We start from the raw sequence: 4,794 nt of genomic DNA, 5'->3' as shown, positions 1-4,794 counted from the left end.
CTCTCTTATCTCAGTGGACCTTGCTCACAAGCTTTAAGTCCAGGTTTACCTGTGAGTGTTAGCCTGTTGATTTGACACATGCTTTTGTTTGCAATATTGCAGTGTTGTATTCCAACACACGATCTGTCTTCATTAGTTTCGGGCCAGTGCGCTATTAAATGTGTATAGGAGGACATGTTCTAGCAGGATTTAAAATGAGCAGTGTCAACAAACGCATTAAATGTCAATACAATAATGCTGCCATAAAAGTCCACAAGATAATGTGATACCGTAGGCTTAAAACACAGATCTAGCAAAAAAACTTTGGCAATTATTTTGTACATATTTGCAGCAGCATCAATAATTGAAAAATGAATCCCAATGTGAAACCAGTTAAGGTGGTTTACTCTAAACATTTGAGCCATAAACTATATCCTCATTTTCAGGATGTTTACTCAAATATTCTACCTTCTGTATAGTTTTTCCAGAGCCCATGTAGCTTGTTTTTATCCTGTGCCATAAGGAAACATTAAGCATGTGCATATGGAAGACGAGTTGACAAGTCAAAACCCTTGCAATTTAAAACAAAATCCTCTTTAAAATGTGATTATTTTATTTAATGGTTTAATTATACTTAAAGTAAAATTCCACCCTGAAACTATATTTTGGTATTCATTTCATTAGTCCATTGTTGATATAGTCCCAAAATGGTTTTCATGTCAGCAATAAAATATTCAAGATATTTAACTTTAAAAATACAGAAATACTGCTGGTATGATTCATGCCTGCTGTATTTCTGTATTTTGGAAGTTATATATCTTACACTTGATTGCTGACATGCAGCTCAGAACAGCTGAATATGGATTTTAAAGAACTGATTGGGTCTCTGCTTGACACCAACAAACGCCCCATATTATCTGGCTCTGTGCCCCCCCTAAATCTTGACATTATACTTTTCAGGAGACTTTTATCCCTCCATAATTGGCTATGAGACTATTCCAGCTCTGGGTGTAACATTTATTGACCGTTTTGATACCTTCTGGAAACAAAGCTTGTTTCATAAGGATGGGATCCACCCAAATAATTTTGGCTCCTGGATCCTTTCACAGCCTTATAAGGCTGCGTTGAGACAATGACTTATCAATGACCCAAGCCCAGCTCAGTTAATCCCTACCATTGTGTCACTGAGTTATCATAATGCATCAGAAAATGTACATTTTTCCAGGGGCATTGGAAAACACAATGTAAGTAACCTAATTTATGTCCCTCTAACTGCCCTGAATGCCCCTGCTGGTCCTGCAACTATTGTATGCAGTAATCATTTGCCTATGAACCAGAGTTATACTGTTAGCACTAAGGCGGTGTGCCCTAGCAGGAAGTCCACTGTGTGCAGCTCACCCTGCAATAACATAAATCACATGAGCATGTCTACTTCTGCTTTGCTTCCAAGTAAAGCAATGAAAACAATCAAGCATCCCAGAAAAGTTCTGAAAATAGACCATGTTAACATACAGTTGATGTCGGAAGTTTACATACACTTAGGTTGGAGTCATTAAAACTCGTTTTTCAACCACTCCACAAATTTCTTGTTAACAAACTAATTTTTGGCAAGTTGGTTAGGACATCTACTTTGTGCATGACACAATACTTTTTCCAAAAATTGTTTACAGATTATTTCACTTATAATTCACTGTATCACAATTCCAGTGGGTTTGAAGTTTACATACACTAAGTTGACTGTGCCTTTTAACAGAACATTATGTTATGGCTTTAGAAGCTTCTGATAGGCTAATTGACATAATTTAAGTCAATTGGAGTGCGGATGTATTTCAAGGCCTACCTTCAAATTCAGTGCCCCTTTGCTTGACATCATGGTAAAATCAAAAGAAATCAGCCAAGACCTCAGAAAAATAATTGTGGACCTCCACAAGTCTGGTTCATCCTTGGGAGCAATTTCCAAACACCTGAAGGTACCACATTCATCTGTACAAACAATAGTACGCAAGTATAAACACCATGGGACCACGGAGCCGTCATACCACTCAGGAAATATGAGACATTCTCTCCTAGAGATGAACGTACTTTGGTGCGAAAAGTGCAAATCAATCCCAGAACAACAGCAAAGGACCTTGTGAAGATGCTGGAGGAAACAGGTACAAAGTATCTATATCCATAGTAAATCGAGTCCTATATCGACATAACCTGAAAGGCCGCTCAGTAAGAAAGAAGCCACTGCTCCAAAACTGCCATAAAAAAGCCAGACTACGGTTTTCAACTGCACATGGGGACAAAGATCGTACTTTTTGGAGAAATGTCCTCTGGTCTGATGAAACAAAAAAATAACTGTTTGGCCATAATGACCACCATTATGTTTGGAGGATAAAGGGGAGGCTTGCAAGCTGTAGAACACTATTCCAACCAGGAAGCACGGGGTGGCAGCATCATGTTGTGGGGGTGCTTTGCTGCAGGAGGGACTGGTGCACTTCAAAAATAGCTGGCATCATGAGGAAGTACAATTATGTGGATATATTGAAGCAACATCTCAAGACATCAGTTAAAGTTAAATCTCGGTTGCAAATGGGTCTTCCAAATGGACAATGACCCCAAGCATACTTCCAAAGTTGTGGCAAAATGGCTTAAGGACAACAAAATCAAGGTATTGGAGTGGCCATCACAAAGCCCTGACCTCAATCCTATAGAAAATATGTGGGCAGAACTGAAAAAGTGTGTGCGAGCAAGGAGGCCTACAAACCTGACTCAGTTACACAAGCTCTGTCAGGAGGAATGGGCCAACATTCACCCAACTTATTGTGGGAAGCTTGTGGAAGGCTACCCGAAACATTTGCCCCAAGTTAAACAATTTAAAGGCAATGCTACCAAATACTAATTGAGTGTATGTAAACTTCTGACCCACTGGGACTGTGATGGAAAAAATAAAAGCTGAAATAAATAATTCTCTCTACTATTATTCTGACATTTCACATTTCACATGGCGATCCTAACTGACCTAAGACAGGGAACTTTTACTAGGATTAAATGTCAGGAATTGTGAAAAAACGGAGTTTAAATGTATTTGGCTAAGGTGTATTTAGACTTCTGACTTCAAGAAACAAGGTTCATGAAATCAAAAATGTACTAGTAACAGATGACATTAATATTCTGACAATCTCTGAAACTCACTTAGATAATACCTTTGATGATAGTGGTAGCAATATGTTTATAACATCTACAGAAAAGATAGAAATGCCAAAGGTGGAGGTGTTTATATTCAGAACCACATTCCTGTGAAGCTTAGAAAGGATCTCATGTTAAATACTGTTGAAGTGATATGGTTATAGGTTCATCTGCCTCACCTAAAGCCTATTCTAGTGGGAAGCTGCTATTCCAAGTGCTATCAGTCAGTATCTGGATAACATGTGTGAAATGCTTGATAATGTATGTGATATCAACAGAGAGGTACATTTTCTGGGTGATTTAAATATTGACTGGCTTTCATCAGGCTGCCCATTTTAGAGAAAACTTCAAACTGTAACCTGTGCCTGCAACCTGGTTCAGGTTATCAGTCAACCAACCAGGGTGGTTACAAACAGCACAGGAATGAAATTATCAACATGTATTGATCACATCTTTACTAATGCTGCAGAAATTAGCTTTAAAGCAGTATCCAAATCCAGCGCATGTAGTGATCACAATATAGTAGCCATATCTAGGAAAACCAAAGTTCCAAAGCCTGGGCCTAATATAGTGTATAAGAGGTCATAGAATACGTTTTGTAGCGATTCCTATGTTGTTGCTGTAAAGAATATTTGTTGGTCTGTGGTGTGTAATGAAGAGCAACCAAACGCTGCACTTAACACATTTATCAAATTGCTTATTCCAGTTACTAATAAGCAGTGGTATTAAGTACTTCAGTAAAAATACTTTAAAATACTACTTAAGTCTGTACTTTACTATTTATATTTTTGACTACTTATAATCCACTACATTCCTAAAGAACATAATGTACTTTTTACTCCATACATTTTCCCTAACACCCAAAAGTACTCATTACATTTTGAATGCTTAACAGGACAGGAAAATGATCCAATTCACGCACTTATCAAGAGAACATCCTTGGTCATCCCTACTGCCTCTGATCTGGCGGACTCAGTGTGTTGGAGTGTGCCCCTGACTATCCATAAAAGAACATTTAAAAAAGAAAATGGTGCCATCTGGTTTGCCTAATATAAGGATATTGAAATAATTTATACTTTTACTTTTGACACTTGAGACTTTTACTCAAGTCGTATTTTACTGGGTGACTTTCATTTTTACTTGAGTTATTCTCTTATCTTTACTTTTACTCAAGTTTGGCAATTGGGTACTTTTTCCCCCACTGCTAATAAGCATGCACCCATTAAGAAAATAACTGTAAAAACTGTCAAATCCCTGTGGGTTGATGAGGAATTGAAAATGTTTATGGTTGAGAGGGATGAGGCTAAAGGAATGGCAAATAAGTCTGGCTGCAGAACAGATTGGTAAACGTACTGCAAATTGAGAAATCATGTGAATAAACTGAATAAAAAGAAGAAACTATACTATGAAAAAAAGACAAATTACAGAATGATAGTAAAAAGCTTTGGATCACCTTAACTGAAATTTTGGGCAGAAAGGCAAACTCTGCTCCATCATTCATTACAAAACCCAGTGATATTGCCAATTACTTTAATGATTTTTTCATTGGCAATATTAGCAAACTTAGGCATGACATGTCAGCAACAAATGCTGACACTACACCAGTATAACTGATCAAATTATGAAAGACAAGCATTGTAC

Source organism: Oncorhynchus clarkii, chromosome 12, assembly GCF_045791955.1.
Source record: "Oncorhynchus clarkii lewisi isolate Uvic-CL-2024 chromosome 12, UVic_Ocla_1.0, whole genome shotgun sequence".
In the NCBI taxonomy this organism is placed as follows: Eukaryota; Metazoa; Chordata; class Actinopteri; order Salmoniformes; family Salmonidae; genus Oncorhynchus; species Oncorhynchus clarkii.
This window is presented reverse-complemented; position numbering follows the sequence as displayed.